Source organism: Eschrichtius robustus, chromosome 21, assembly GCF_028021215.1.
Source record: "Eschrichtius robustus isolate mEscRob2 chromosome 21, mEscRob2.pri, whole genome shotgun sequence".
Taxonomy (NCBI): domain Eukaryota; kingdom Metazoa; phylum Chordata; class Mammalia; order Artiodactyla; family Eschrichtiidae; genus Eschrichtius; species Eschrichtius robustus.
Genome location: NC_090844.1, coordinates 35,122,260 through 35,139,412, shown reverse-complemented (window position 1 = coordinate 35,139,412; position 17,153 = coordinate 35,122,260).

The following is a 17,153-nucleotide window of genomic DNA, read 5'->3' as shown; positions in this document are numbered from 1 at the left end:
ACCATTGTATTCTATCACCCTAACCCGACATTTGACATTTAGTCATTTCTCAAAAAATATTTGGAATAAATTAATGAAATAAAGGAAAATAAGGACTGAGTAGGAGAAAACAATGAGTTCAGTTTTGGATATATGGATTTGAGGGGCCCCGGGGATACCTCTTTGGTGAGAGAATTGGGTACGTGAGTTTGAGGACTGAAAGCACAGACTTTGATTTGGGCGATTTATCATTTATATCATAGTTGCAAGAAAGAGAATATGAAGAGTGAAAAAATCATTGGCTGAGCACAGAACCCAAGGATCTCTGTCCATGAAGGGGCTGCTGGAGGGTGAAAGCCCACAGAGGAAATGAGTCATCCGGGGGAGAACCAGGGCATCTGTTATATCACATGGAAGGGAGCAGAGATCTCAGGAAATAGAAAGTGAGTGACAGTGTCCGATGTGGCAGAGGGTCAGTTAAAATAAGGAATAAAAAAATATCTGTTTGATTCAACAAGGTCATTGATGACTGTGGCAAAAATAATCCCTTTCTTCAGCAAGTATTTTATTGGGTTGGCCAAAAAGTGCCTTTCGTTTTTAGGTAAAAATAAAAGACACATTTTTCATTTTCACCAACAACTTTATTGGACAAGGTATTCAGCGTTTTGTTCCACTATCTTCTGCCATTTTTCAGGCAACTTCATAATTCTATCTTGCCAAAACTTTTTATCTTTTTGAGCAAAGAACTGTTCCAGGTGCCTTTTACAGTCTTCCAGGGAATTGAAATTTTTTCCATTACGAGAATTGTGTAAAGACTGAAATAAATGGAAATCCGAAGGTGCAATGTCTGGTGAATACAGCAGATGAAATCAGAACTTCCCCACCAAGCTGTAACAGTTTTTGCCTGGTCATCAAAGAAACACGAGGTCTTGCGTTATCCTGATGGAAGATTATGCATATACTGTTGACTAATTCTGGACACTTTTCGTTGAGTGCTGCTTTCAGTTGTTCTAATAGGGAGCAGTACTTGTTGGAATTAATCATTTCGTTTTCTGGAAGGAGCTCATAATAGAGGACTCCCTTCCAATCCCACCATAGACACAACATCACCTTCTTTGGATGAAGACCGGTCTTTGGTGTGGTTGGTGGTGGTTCATTTCACTTGTCCCATGATGTCTTCCATTCCACATTATTGTACAGTATACACTTTTCATCGCCCACCACAATTTGTTTTAAAAACGGAATGTTTTTGTAACATTTAAGTAGAGAATCGCATGCGGAAATATGGTTAAGAAGGTTTTCTTCGCTTAACTTATGTGGAAGCCAAATATCAAAGCGATTCACATAACCAAGCTGGTGCAAATGACTTTCAGTGCTTGATTTGAATATTTTGAGTACGTCGGCTGTCTCCCACGTGGTATAACGTTGATTGTTCTCAATTAAGGTCTCGATTTGATTGATCGCTATCAACGTCAACTGGTCTACCTGACCGTGGAGCATCGTCCAGCGAGAAATCTCCAGCACAAAACTTCGCAGACCACTTTTGACATGTTTGATCAGTCACAGCACCTTCTCCATACACCACACAAATCTATTTTTTTGCATTTCAGTTGCATTTTTACCTTTCTTGAAATAATAAAACATAATAGGTCGAAAATGTTTTTCTTTTCTTCCATCTTCAATATTAAAATGGCTACACAAAAATTCACCAATTTTGATGTCTTTTTTAAAATGCACGCTGATATGACAGCTGTCACATACAACCTAACAAAATTGTTTCGAATGAAGTTAAAGACAACTAAGTGCTACTAGAGCCATCTTACAGAAAAAACCGAATGAACGTTTTAGCCAGCCCAATATTTGAAGGGCACCATGTGCCAGGCCCTGGTGTAGACACAAAGGAAGCAGCAAAATCCTTGTGGAATGTAGTGGTGCCCAAGGTGGTAACCAGATTTCAGTGGTCTAAGGAGAGGGTATGAGATGAAGAAGTGGAAACAGACAATGAAGTCTTTTAAAAAGTTTGGATGGGAAGGAAAAGAGAGATTAAGTTGTGAATAAAATATATTCTAAAGATGTTTTCAATATGTATTGTCTTCTGTTGTCTGTTGATTTGTGAGCAATCAGCATTTTTAAAATTTATAATTCATTGTAATGTCTTGTAGGACAGCAGTTTTAATGGTGACTTTTGCCTATTTGGCATTAAAGTGCGTGTGTCTACAGCACCTCAAGGATGAGGCTTCCAGGCCAGGAGAAGTGAATACAACTGCCATAAATAAACTAGGCCAACCCAAATGGATGGAAAAGTCACCCAGGCTTTGGGGTGACTTCAAGTGTCAAATGTTGAGGGGAATCTGGACTTTAATTTCCACTGGACTTTAAACCCGGAAACAAGAATTATGTTACCAATATATACAGTTCTAAGAAGTTTGTATTCTTGTGATGAAAACTCTTAGGGTTTACTCTCAACGCTTTCATATATATTGTTCAGTGTTGACCATAGTCATCATGCTGTATATTGCATCCCTAGTATACTTATTTATCCTATAGCTGGAAGTCTGTACCTTTTGACCACCTTTCAGGTATTCCTCTTACCCCCACTGCCCACCTCTGGTAACTGCAAATCTGATCTTTTTCTCTGAGTTTGGGTTTTTAGATTCCACATATAAGTGACACCATAAAGTATTTGTCTTTCTCTGTCTGACTTATTTCACTTAGCACCATGTTGCTGCAAATGGCAAGATTTCGTCATTTTTAAATGTTTGAATAATATTCCATTGTACATATACCACAACTTCCTTATCCATTTATCCATCAGTGGGCACTTAGGTTGTTTCTATGTCTTGGCTATTGTAAATAATGCTGCTATGAACATGCGGTGCAGCTATCTTTTTGAGTTTGTGTTTTCATTTCCTTTGTATATATTCCCAGAAGTGGAATTGCTGGATCATGTGGTAGTTCTATTTTTAATTTTTTAAAGGATCCATCATGCTGTTTTCCATAGTGGCTATACCAATTTACAACCCTACTAACAGTGCACAAGTGTTCCCTTTTCTCTACATCCTCACCAACATTTGTTATCTCCTGTCTCTTTGATGATGACCATTCTAACAGGCATGAGGTGGTATCTCTTTGAGATTTTAATTTGCATTTCCCTAATGACTAGTGATGTTGGGCATCTTTTCATGTACCTGTTGGCCATTCATAAATTGCCTTTGAAAAATGCCTATTCATGTCTTTTGCCCACTTTAATTGGATTATTTGCTTTTTTTGCTATTGAGTTTGTATGAGTTCTTTATATATCTTGGATATTAATCTGTTATCAGATGTATGGTTTGCAAATATTTTTTCTATTCTGTAAGTTGCCTCTTCACTTTGTTGATGATTTCTTTTTATTTTTATGAACACATATTTCTTTATTAAGTAAACATCTTTTCCAAAATGAAAAAAAGCCTTACATACAATATCTTTATACTTAAGGCAATAAACCTGTTTATTAAATGTATATATTCAATTCAGAGCTATTCAACTGTATTAATAAATTTCCCAATATATTTAAAATAGATATGCCACCTACAGAAAATTAAAGGGGCTCTACACACTATACTTTATATATTTATAAAAACACAGTAACTAATGCTAATGTTGTGATGGTTTCTTTTGCAGTGAAGAAGCTTTTAATTTGATAGAGTCCCACTTGTTATTTTTTATTTTCTTTCTTGTGCTTTAGGTGTTATATCTAAAAATATCATTGCCAAGACCTATGTCAAGGAGCTTTTCTCCTATGTTTTCTTCTAGAAGTTTCATAGCTTCAGGTCTTGCATTTAAGTATTTTGAGTTAATTTTTATGAATGGTGTAAGATACGGGTCTAGTTTCATTCTTTTACGTGTGAATATCCAATCTTCCCAGCAGCATTTATTGAAGAGATTGTCTTTTCTCCATTGAGTATTCTTGGCTTCCTTGTCAAATATTAGTTGACCTTATATGCTTGGGTTTATTGCTAGCATCTCAGTTCTATTCCCTTGAGCTAATTATCTGTCTGTTTTGGTTACTATAGGTTTACAGTATAGCTTGAAATCAGGAAGTGTGATGTCTCCTACTTTGTTCTTTCTCAGGATTGCTTTGGTTATTTGGGGTCTTTTGTGGTTTCATATAAATTTTAGGATTGTTTTTACTACTTAAGTAAAAAATGCCATTGGAATCTTGATAAGGATTTCATTGAATCTATAGATGGCTTTTGGTAGGTATGGATAATTTAACAACATTAATTATTCCAATCCATGAACATGAGATACCTTTCCATTTTGTGTCTTCTTCGATTTCTTCCATCAATGTCTTGTAATTTTCAGAGTAGACATGTTTCATCTCTTTAATTAAGTTTATTCCTAAGTATATTATTGTTTTCGATGCTATTGTAAATAGGATCAATTTCTTTAATTATTTTTCAGATAATTAGTTGTTAGTGTATAAAAATGATACTGATTTTTGTATGTTAATTTTGTATCCTGTGACTTTACTGAACTTGTTGATTAGATCTAAAAGTTTTTTGTTGTTATTGTTGAGTCTTTACTATTTTCTATAGATAAAATCATGTCATCTGAAAATAGAGATAGCTTTACTTCTTCCATTACAATTCTGATGCCTTTTATTTCCTTTTCTTGCCTGGTTACTCTGGCAAGAACTTCCAGTGTGATGTTGAATAGGAGTATTGAGAGTGGCACCCTTGTCTTGTTCCTGATCTTAGAGGAAAAGCTTTCAGCCTCTCACAATTGAGTATGATGTTATCTGTGGACTTACCAAATATGGCCTTTATTATGTTGAGATATGTTCCTTCTAAATTGTAAAGAGTTTTAATCAGGAACAGTTATGGAATTTTGTCAAATGCTTTTCCTGCATCTCTTGAGATGATCATATGATTTTTTCCTTTGTTCTATTAATGTGAATTATCACATTGACTAATTTGTGTATGTTGAGCCATTCTTGCATCTCAGGTACAAATCCCATTTGATCATGGTGAATGATCCTTTTAATGTGCTGCTAAATTCAGTTTGCTAGTATTTTATTGAGAATTTTTACATCTATATTCATCAGAGATATTGGTCTGTAATTTTCTTTTCTGGTAGTGTCCTTTTCTGGCTTTGTATCGGGATGATTGCTGGTCTCATAAATGAGTTTGTGAGTGTTCTTTCCTTTTCAAAAAGAGTTTGAGAAGGATTGTTAAATATTTGGAAAAGCCCACCAGTGAAGCCATATGGTCCTGGGCTTTACTTTTTTGGGAGATATTTGATTACTGATTCAATCTCCTTACCAGTAATTTGTCTATTCAGACTTTCTATTTCTTCCTGATTGAGTCTTGCTAGTTTGTATATTTCTAAGAATTTTTCCATTTCTTCCAGGTTGTCTAGTTTGGAGGCGTATAGTTGTTCACAGTAGCCTCTTATGCTCTTTTGCATTTCTGTGATATCAGTTGTAATGACTTCTTTTTCATTTATAATTTTGTTGATTCGGGTTGTCTCTTCTTCCTTGGTTAGTCTAAATAAAAGGTTGTTAATATTATCTTTTCAAAGAGCTAACTCTTAGTTTGGTTAATCTTTTCTATTGTTTTCCTGTTCTCTATTTCATTTATTTCTGCTGTAATCTTTATTATTTCCTTTTTTTGCTAACTTTGGGCTCAGTTTTTTTCTTCTTTCTCTAGTTTCTTAAAGTGTAGTCTTAGGTTGTTCGTTTAAGACCTTTTTTATTTCTTAATGTAGACATTTATTGCTATGAACTTCCCTCTTAGAACTGCTTTTGCTGCATCCCAAAAGTTTTGGTATGTTGTGTTTCCATTTTTGGTTGTCACAAGATACTTGTTTTAATTTCCCCTTTAATTTTTTCTTTAATTCATTGATTATTCAAGAAAGTGTTGTTTAATTTCTGTGTATTTGTGTTTTCCAGTTTTCTTCTTGTTACTGATTTCTAGTTTCACATTAATGTGGTCAGAGAAAATACTTGGTATGATTTCAATCTCCTTGAATTTGCTAAAAAAAAAAAAAATATGTTCCATGTGCACTTGAGAAGAATGTGTGTTCTGCTGCTGTCAGATAGAATGTTCTGTATATTTTTGTTAGGTTCATTTGGTCTATTGTGTAGTTCAAATCTGCTGTTTCCTTATTGATTCTCTGTCTGGATGGTCTGCTATTGTTGAGAGTGGAGTATTAAAGTCCTCAACTGTTAATGTATTGCTGTTTATTTCTCCTTTTAGCTGTTTGTTAATTTTTGCTTTATGTATGTAGGTGTTCCAATGTTGGGCACTGGAATATTTATAATTGTTATATCTTCTTGATGTATTGATCCCTTTAATATTGTATAATTACCTTCTTTGTCTCTTTTGACCACTTTTAGTTTAAAGTCTATTTTGACTAAGTATAGACACTCCTGCATTTAAAAAAAAATTTTTTTTTTAGGTCTTGCTTCTCTACTTCTTTTTCTTTTAATATTTATTTATTTATTTATTGGCTATGTTGGGTCTTAGTTGTGGCATGCGGGATCTTTCATTGTGGTGCACAGGCTTCTCTCTAGTTGTGGCTCATAGGCTTCTCTCTAGTTGTGGCTCATAGGCTTCTCTCTAGTTGTGGCACAAGGCTCCAGAGCATGTGAGCTCTGTAGTTGTGGCACATGGGCTCTCTAGTTGTGGCAAGTGGGCTTAGTTGCCTCTGGTCGGGGAACTGGGATCTCTGACCAGGAATTGAACCAGTGTTCCCTGCATTGCAAGATGGATTCTTAACCACTGGACCACCAGGAAAGTCCCCACTCCTGCATTTTTTGGATTACCATTTGCTTGAAATGTTTTTTCATCCCTTCACTCTCCATCTATGTGTGTGTTTAAGGCTAAAGTGAGTTTCTTGTAGGCAATAAGTATATCATTGGATCTTGTTTTTTTTAATCCATTCAGCCATTTAATGTCTTTTGATTGAAGATTTTCATCTGGTTACACTTAAAACATTTACTGATAAGTAAGGAATTACTATTGCCATTTTAAATATTGTTTTCTGGTTGCTTTGTAGATCCATTGTTCCTTGTCTTTTGTTCTGTTCTTTTTTCTTTTTTTTTTTTGAAGTGATGTTCTGAAATCTTGCGATATTAGTATGTTTTGACCTCTCTGTCATTTTCTTTTGTGTAACTGCTGCACGTTTTCCCTTGTTGTTATGAGGCTTATATAAAATATCTTAAAATTATAACACCCTTTTTTATACTAATACATTAACTTCAATAGAATTCCTATGCTTTACACTTTTATTTCTCCCTCTCTCATTTTAGGCTGTTGATGTTACAATTTATATCTTTTATATTGTGTAACCAGTAACAGATTATTGTAGTTATGGTTATTTTTACTATGTTTGTTTTTTAACTTTCAAGCTAGAGCTGTGAGTGAACTACGCACCACTATTACTATATTATAGAATCTAACTTTGACTATATATTTACCATTACCAGTGAGTTTCACACTGTCTCTTATGTTTATGATATTGACTAGTGTTCTTTTATTTCTACTTAACTCCCTTCAGCATTTCTTGTCAGGCAGAACTAGTGGTGATGAATTCCCTCAGCTATTGTTTGTTTGAGAAAGTTTTTACCTATCCTTCATTTCTGAAGGACTGCTTCATTGGGTATAGTATTCTTGGTTGACAGTTTTTTTGTCTTTTTTCCCCCAATATTTTGAATATGTCATCCCATTCTCTTCTGGCCTGAAAAGTTTCTGTTGAGAAATCTGCCTATTGTCTTATGTGGGTACCCTTGTATGTAACTTCTCCTTTCTCTTGTTGATTTTAGAATTCTTTCTTTGTCTTTGACTTTTGACAATTTAATTATAATGAGTCTTACTGTAGCCCTATCAAATTCACCCTATTTTGGATCATTTGGGCCTCTTGAATCTGGATGTGTGTTTCTCTCTCTAGGTTTGAGAACTTTTCAGACTTTATTTCTTTAAATATATTTTCTGTCCCTTTTTCTCTTTCTCATCTCCTCCTGGAATTCTCATACTGTGAATACTGTTTCTTTTCATTGTGCCCCATAAGTCCCATAGGCTTTCTTCGCTATTTTTCATTCTTTTTTCTTTTTGCTTCTCTGACTGGATAATTTCAAATGTCCTATCTTCCAGGTCACTGATTCTTTCCTCTGCACCATTAAGTCTGCCTTTGAAGCTCTCTATTGAATTCTTCAGTTCAGTTATTGTATTTTTCAGCTCTAGGATTTCTTTTTTTTTTTTTGGTTTCTATTTCTTCATTGAACTTCTTGTTTTGTTCATGCACTGTCTTCCTAATTTTGTTTAGTTGTCTGTCTGTGTTTTCTTGTATTTCACTAAACTTCCTTAAGAGGACTGTTCTGAATTCTTTGTCCAACAGCTCATATATCTCCATTTTTTTAGGATCAGTCATTAGCGCTTTATTAGCTTCCTTTGGTGGTGTCATATTTACCTGATTTTAATGTTCCTTGATTCCTTACACTGGTGTCTGCACATTTGAATAATTGTTCTTCTCTTCCAGACTTTGCAGGTTCTCTTTGGCAGAGACAGTTCTTTACCAGTCAGCTCAATTTGGGTTTCTGGACAAGTCTGCTGGTAATGTCCTTGAGCAGGTGGGGCCTGCTATTATGGTCTATTTTGGGGCAAGGCAAATATTCAAGCTCTGAGATTGGGGGTAGGGGTGGGTGTCACTGGCTGAGAATGACTGGATAGGACGGCTGGCTTGGTTCTCTGCCCAAGTGAGGCTATAGGACGGTCTCTGTGGTTGCCTGGATTCTCTGGTCAGGCTCACTAGTCGATTGGGACTGGGTATCGTACTCAGCAGTAGGTGACTTTTTCCCTGGGATGCAATAATAATTCAACGTACCAAATCAATAATTGTGATACACCACATTAAGAGTGAAAGATAAAAATCATATGATCCTTTCAATAAATGCAGAAAAAACATTTGACAAAATTCAACTTCCTTTCATGATGAAAACTCTCCATAAATTAGGTATAGAAGAAACATAATCCAGCTAATATTATACTCAATAGTGAAAGGTTGAAAGTTTTCCCTCTAATATCAGGAACAAGGCAAGTGTATCTACTCTCACCACTTCTATTCAATGTAGTATTGAAAGTCCTAGCCACAGCATTTAAAAAAGAAAAAGAAATAAACAGCATCCAAATCAGAAAGAAAGAAGTAAAATTGTCTCTATTTGCAAATGATATGATTCTATGTATAGAAAATCCCAAATACTTCACTGAAAAACTGTTAGAACTAGTAAATGAATTCAGTAATGTTGCACAATACAAAATCAACATGCAAAAATCAATCATGTTTCTGTACACTAACAATGAAGTATCTGAAAGAGAAATTAAGAAAGCAATCCCACTTACAATAGCAACAAAACCAACAGAATACTTAGGAACAAATCTACCCACAGAGGTGAAAGATCTGTATACTGAAAACTATACAGTATTGATGAGGATTCTGGTTCAGGATGGTGATGATCGTGAACTCACCTCCTCCCGTGGGCACACTGAATCTACAGCTATGTATGGAAAATTTCCTTTGAATAAAGTCCTAAAAACTGGCAGAGCAAACTTTCACACTGGGCAAACAAGAGGGAAACCACACTGAGTGGCAGGAGAGGCAGAGACACTCTCGCCGTAAAGCCCACCCCACACAGCGCCCCACAATCAGGAGGGAACTCAAAACCCAGAGCTCCTCCCTGAGGAGGGAAGGATTCCTACCCCACCTCAAGAACCCCAACTTTTAAGACTGGTGCCTGAGAGAAGAGCTCCCAAAACATTCAGCTTTGAAGCCCAATGGGGCTTGTGTCCAGGAGACCCACGGGGCTGTGGTGAACTGAGGGCTCACACACAGACTCACACACCCTGGGGCCCAACACAAAAGCAGCTCTTTGAAAAGCACCAGGACTTTATGTGAAAGAGACCCATTTCCTAAGTTTAGAGCATGGGTCTGTGGGGCGGGGACTGCGGGGATGCTCTCCAGGGCGGGGGCTGGTGGGCGCCATCTTCCTGTTCTCCCTCTGCCTTGCTACAGCCAGCAGGTGCCATCTTTTTTTCCTTTTTTTCTTTATAGTTCCCTTTTTACTTTTTTCTCTTTTTCTTTTCCTTTTTGTTTTTTCCCTTTTATCAGTCAGTACCATGTTTTCACTCTCCCTCTGCCATGCTCCAGAGTGCCAGTATCTGTCAGAGGGTAGCGTCAACACACATCTGGTGCCCTGGGTTTTATGACTACCATGTCTAGTTCTGGAGGCCGGGGGGGTGGGTTGTGTTCCTGGGTACCACAGGACTGTAACAATTGGAGAGACAGTTCTTGGCAGGCTACCACCCCCAGGGCACTGCACCGAGGACTGACACACCCCCAGCCTTTCTGTGGAAGAGGTCTACCTGCTAGTCCTGCTTGGGGGCAGGCTTCAGGTTGCACACATCTAGAAGATACAGAGGTGCTCTCAGGGAACATAGGCCAAGAGTGTCAACTTTGTGCTCTCCCTCTGCCTCACTATAGCTCACCAGTATCTCCCAGAAGGAGCTTGTAAGCCCATCTGGAACCCCAGTTTTTGTGACTGCTTCCCAGGGAACACCTCAAGAGCACCCAGCTCTGGGGGCCACTAGGGCTTATGGTCCCATAGAACTGTATATATTTGCTTTTTTTTTTTTTTTAAGTTGCTACCTGAAGGTCTGGCTTTCAATCAGCCTGAATCTAGGTGCTGACTAAGATCCTCCCCTTTGGGGAGTGATGTCGAAATCATGACAGAGTGAGATGCTTCCTTTGTTTCTCCCCTTCAAACTACAACCAGTAAAAGATCCACAATTCAACACATGTGTCTCTGCCCAACACACCAGGATGCAGGAGAATTCCACACATCTGTACATCTAAAGGTGAGTGGATTGGAACAAATAGAGGAGGTGGAATGAGGGGAACAGTGGAGCAGTGCCTGGAATCCTGCCCCCCACCCCCAGAAGTGGCAGCTGAGCCCACAACCCCAGGTGGCAGCAGGGGAAGTGGCATACTGGCTTACCAGCTGCCATGGCACTCATGGCCACACATAACTGGGCAGCAGCAGCAGCAGCAGCAGCAGGACCTGTGGCCCCATCCCTCCAGCCATGGGGGCACCAAGACTCTGGCCCCCAACCCCCACTTGCAGCAGCAGCACCCAGGAACCCAACTCAGGCAGCTCAGGTAAGAGGAGCCAAAAACTTGTGCTATAGCGCCACCTACTGGAAATAAAAGCAAGCCTTCTTGCTTCTAACCTGTTGTCTCATTAGAATCAAAGAAAAACAAAAACTTTACCTAAAGAAGAAAAGTAGAGGAATAATTCATCAAGCACCATGAAGAACCAGAGTAATACTGTATTACAAAAAGAAAATGACAGTTTTCCAGAAACTAAACTTAAAGTCATGGGATATTGCAATGTAACTGATAGAGAATTAAAAATAGTCATAATGAAGATACTCAGTGAGCTGCAAGGAAACTCAGAAAGTCAGTTCAGGGACTTCCCTGGTGGCACAGTGGTTAAGAATCTGCATTGGCAGGGGACATGGGTTCGAGCCCTGGTCCTGGAAGATCCCACATGCCGTGGAGCAACTAAGCCTGTGCGCTACAACTACTGAGCCTGAGCTCTAGAGCCTGCGAGCCACAACTACTGAGCCCACCCGCTGCAACTACTGAAGGCTGCGCGCCTAGATCCTGTGCTCCGCAACAAGAGAAGCCACCGCAATGAGAAGCCAATGCACCACAACGAAGAGTAACCCCTGCTTGCCGCAACTAGAGAAAGCCGATGTGCAGCAACGAAGACCCAACACAGCCATAAATAAATAAATAAATAAATAAATAAATAAATAAATAAATAAATAAATAAATAAATGAAAAGCCAATGTTTAAAAAAAAAAAAAAAGAAAGTCAGTTCAATAACCTCAAGAATAAAACTGAAAAACTTTACAAAAGAGATTGAAACTCTAAAAAAGAGCCAAACGGAAATACTGGAAATGAAGGACTCAATAAACAAGATGAAAAATGCATTAGAAAGCCTTGAAAATACAGCAGACCATATGGAAGAGAGAATTAGCAAGCTTGAAGATAGAAAGCTAGAAATAATACAGAGAGAAGAGGAAAGAGAATTAAGATCTAAAAATATTCAGAAATTCCATGACAATTATCTGACACTTTTAGGAAGTGCAACATTATAATAATGGGTATCCCAGAATCAGAAGAGAGGGAGAAGGGAACAGAGAGTTTGCATAAAGAAATTACAGCTGAGAACTTCCCAAATCTGAGGAAGGAACTGATATACAAGCCCATAAAGCTAAGAGGAAAACCAGTTATCTCAATGCAAACAGACCTGTTTGAAGACACATCATATTAAAGCTGTCAAAAGTCAATGACAAAGAAAGAATTTTAAAGGCAGCAAGGGAAAAAAGGATGGTAACTTACAAAGGAACCCTCATTAGTCTATGAGCAGATTTCTCAGCGAAACCCTATAGGCCAGGAGGGAGTGGAATGACATTCCCAAAATAATAAAAGATAAAAATTGTCACACAAGAATACTCTATCCAGCAAAGTTATCACCCAGATATAAAGTCTTTCCCAGAAAAAAGCTGAGGGAATTCATCGACACTAACCTGCCTTACAAAATGTTGAAAGGAGCTCTTCTACCAGAAACAAAATGGCCTAAATATACAAACCTCTGAGCAAGGTGATAACTAGAAACAGAAAATTGCAACTCTTTATTAGAATAAGTTTTAAAACACTTTATTACAGCATAAAAATTAAAGGGGGAAAAGGCAGGGAAAAAAATAACTATACCTATTTCAATTTGGTAATAAACTCCCAACATAAAAAGGGATAATTTGGGGAAACAAAAACACAAAAGGGGAAGAGGAAAAGGATGGAATCTGTATAGGCAAATGAAGATAAGATGCTGTTAGCAAAAAAAAAGGACAATTTTATCTATGAGATATTTTATACAAACCTCATGTTAACCACAAAACAGAAATCTAGAACAGAGACACAAAATATACAAAAGAGGAAACTGAGAAAAATACTATAGAAAACCACCAAAACAAAATGGCAGGCAGAAACACAAGAAAAAGAAACAATGGAGGGACCTCCCTGGTGGTCCAGTGGGTAAGACTCTGCACTCCCAATGCAGGGGGCCTGGGTTCAGTCCCTAGTGGGGGAACTAGATCCCACATGCATACCACAGCTAAGAAGTCTGCATGCTGCAACTATGAGCCTACATGCCGCAACTAAGGATCCTGCATGCTGCAATGAAGACCCAGTGCAGCCAAAATAAATAGAAAAGAAAAGAAAAAGAAAAAGAAACAATGGCGATATGGAGCAACCAGAAAACAAAAGATTAAATGGAAGTACTAAGCCCTTGCTTATCAATAATCACCCTAAATATAAATGGATTGAATTCACTAGTCAAAAGACACAGAGTGGTAGGACGGATTAAAACACAAACTCCAACTATATGCTGCCTCCGGAAGACTGATCTCAGCTCTAAAGACAAATACAGGCTCAAAGAGAAGGGATGGAAGATGATACTCTGAGCAAGCAGCAGACAAAATAAAGCATGTGTAGCCGTACTCATATCAGACAAGATAGATTTCAACCAAAAAAGGTAACAAGAGACAAACGTGGACAGTATATAATGACAAATGGAACAATTCATCAAGAAAACCTAACAGTTATTCATACACATGCACCTAACATAGGAGCACTAAAATATATAAAGCAAATACTAACAGACCTTAAGGGAGAAATAGATAGCAATACAATATTAGTAGGGGTGTTAAAAGTCCCCTATGTTTTTGGAGACAAACAAAAAGGGAAATACAACATACCAAAACTTACAGGATGCAGCAAAAGCAGTTCTAGGAGAGAAGTTCACAGCAATAAATTCCTACCTCAGGAAAAAAAATCTCAAGCAACCTAACTTTACACCTCAAGGAACTAGAAAAAAAGAACAAACGTAGCTCAAAGATCTGTAGTGAAGTCCTCTTTCATTTCTATTAAAGTAATTTGTGTCTTCTCTCTTTTTCTTAGTTAGCCTGGTTAGTGGCTTATCAGTTTTATTAATATCTTCCAAAGAACCAGCTTTTGGTTTTGTTGATTTTCTCTGTTGATTTCCTGCCTTCAATTTCATTGACTTCTGCTTTAATTTTTATGATTTTTTTCTTACTTACTTTGAATATAATTTTTTATTCTTTTTCTAGTTCTTTAAGGTGAAAGCTTAGATGATTTATTTTAGATCTTTCTTCTTTTCTAATATATGCATTAAATCCTATAAATATCCCTCTAAACACTGTTTTTGCTTCATCCCACACATTTTGATAAGCTGTATTTTCATTTTTATTATTTCAAGGTATTTTAAAATTTCTCTTACAATTTCTTCTTTGACCCATGTGATATTTAGAAGTGTGTTGTTTAATCTATAAGTTTGGGGGATTTTCTGGCCATCTTTCTAGTATGAATTTCTACTTTAATTCTATTGTCACCTGAAAGCATATGTTGTATGATTTCTATGCTTTTAAGTGTGTTAATGTATATTTTATAGCCCAGAATATGATTTATCTTGGTGAATGTTCCATGTGAGCTTGAAAAGAATATGTATTTGGCTGTTGTTGGATGAAATAGTCTGTAGATGTCAGTTATATCCAGTTGATTGGTGGTGGTGTTGAGTTCAACTGTGTCCTTACTGATTTTCTGCCTGCTAGATTTCTGATGAGGGGTGCTGAAATATTCAACTATGATGGTGGATTTGTCTATTTCTCTTTGCAGTTCTATCAGTTTTTGCCTCACGTACTTTGATGTTCTGTTGTTAGGCACATACATGTTAAGCATTGTTATGCCTTCTTGGAGAATTGACCCCTTTATCATTATGCAATGCCCTTCTTTATCCTTGATAATTTTCCTTGCTTCAAAGACTGCTCTATCTGACATTAATATAGCTACTCCTGCTTTCTTTTGAGTAGTATTAGCATGGTATGTGTTTCTCCATCCACTTACTTTTAATCTATATTTAGCTTTATATTTAAAGTGGGTTTCTTTACATTTTTTCTTATAAATTTATTTATTTTATTTATTTTTGGTTTTGGCTGTGTTGGGTCTTCCATGCTGCATGCGGGCTTTCTCTAGTTGCAGCGAGTGGGGGCTACTCTTCGTTGCCGTGCATGGGCTTCTCACGGCGGTGGCTTCTCTTGTCGCGGAGCATGGGCTCTAGGCTCGTGGGCTCAGTAGTTGTGGCTCGTGGGCTCTAGAGTGCAGGCTCAGTAGTTGTGGCGCATGGGCTTAGTTGCTCCGCAGCATGTGGGATCTTCCCGGACCAGGGCTCGAACCTGTGTCCCCTGCATTGGCAGGCAGATTCTTAACCACTGCACCACGAGGGAAGTCCCTAAAGTGGGTTTCTTAATTTATCCCTCTCCCCACCCACCTCCCACTTCTCCCCCCATATGTTGGGATTAACATACACACGCTACAATATACAAAATAAATCACCAACAAGGACCTACTGTATAGCACAGGGAACTATACTCAATATTTTGTAATAACCTATAAGGGAAAAGAACCTGAAAAAGAATCTATATAACTGAATCACTGTGCTATACACCTGAAACTAACACAATATTGTAAATCAACTATACTTCAATTAAAAATTTTTTTAAAATAAAGTGAGTTTCTCGTAGACAGCATATAAGGTGGGTAGTGTTTTTTGATCCACTCTGACAATCTCTGTCTTTCAGTTGATGCATTTAGATGACTGACGGTCAAAGTGATTATTGATATAGCTGAATTAATATCTACCATATTTGTTATTGTTTTCTATGATATGTTGCCCTTTGTTCTTTGTTCCCCCACTCTGTTTCTTCCTTTTGTGGTTTTAACTGAGCACTTTATATGATTCCATTTTCTCTCCTTACTTAGCATATCCATTATACTTTTATTTAGTGGTTGTCCTAGAGTTTGCAATATATGTTTACAATTAATTGAAGTCCACTTTCAAATAACACTATACTGCTTCACAGGTAGTGCAAGCATGTTATAATAAAAAATATTCCATTCCTCCCTCTCATCCCTGTATCATTGCTGTCATTTATTTCACTTGTACACAAGCATATATAGCCTAATATATTGTTTCTATTGTTATTTTGAACAAATTCTTATTTGTTAGATCAATTAAGAAAAAGAAAAATAAACATTTTCACTTTACCTTCACTTATTCCTTCTCCAACACTCTTCCTTTCTTTATGTAGATCTGAGTTTCTGATCTATACAATTTTCCTTTTCTGAGAAAAACTTCTTTGAACATATCCCACCGGGCAGGTTGACTGGTCACAAATTCCCTTAAAATTTGTTTGTCTGACAAAGTCTTATTTCTCCTTTACTTTTTTTTTTTTTAATAAATTTATTTATTTATTTATTTATTTTTGGCTGTGTTGGGTCTTCGTTTCTGTGCGAGGGCTTTCTCCAGTTGTGGCGAGCGGGGGCCACTCTTCATCGCGGTGCGCGGGCCTCTCACTATCGCGGCCTCTATTGTTGCGGAGCACAGGCTCCAGACGCGCAGGCTCAGTAGTTGTGGCTCACGGGCCTAGCTGCTCCGTGGCGTGTGGGATCTTCCCAGACCAGGGCTCGAACCCGTGTCGCCTACAGTGGCAGGCAGATTTTCAACCACTGCGCCACCAGGGAAGCCCTCTCCTTTACTTTTGAAGGATAATCTCACAGGGTACAGAATTCTACATTGGTGGGTTTTTTTCTTTCAATATTTTAAACATTTCACTCCACTGTCTTCTTGATTGCATGGTTTCTGAAGAGAAGTCAGAGGTAGTTTTTATCTTTGCTTCTCTCTAGGTAAACTGTTTTTCCCTCTGGCTTCTTTCAAGATTTATTTCTTTATCTTTGATTTTCTGCATTTTAAGTATGATATGCCTAGGTGTAGGTTTTGTTTTGTTTTTTTCTTTTTTGGCATTTATCCCGCTTGTGTTTCTCTAAGCACAGCTTCCTGAACCTGTGATTTGGTGTCTGATGTTAGTTGCTGGAAATTCTCAGGCACTATTATTTCAAATATTGCTTCTGTTCCTTTCTCTTTCTTCTCCTTCTGGCATTCCCATTCACATATTTACTCCTTTTGTTGTAGTCCCACAGTTCTTGGATATTCT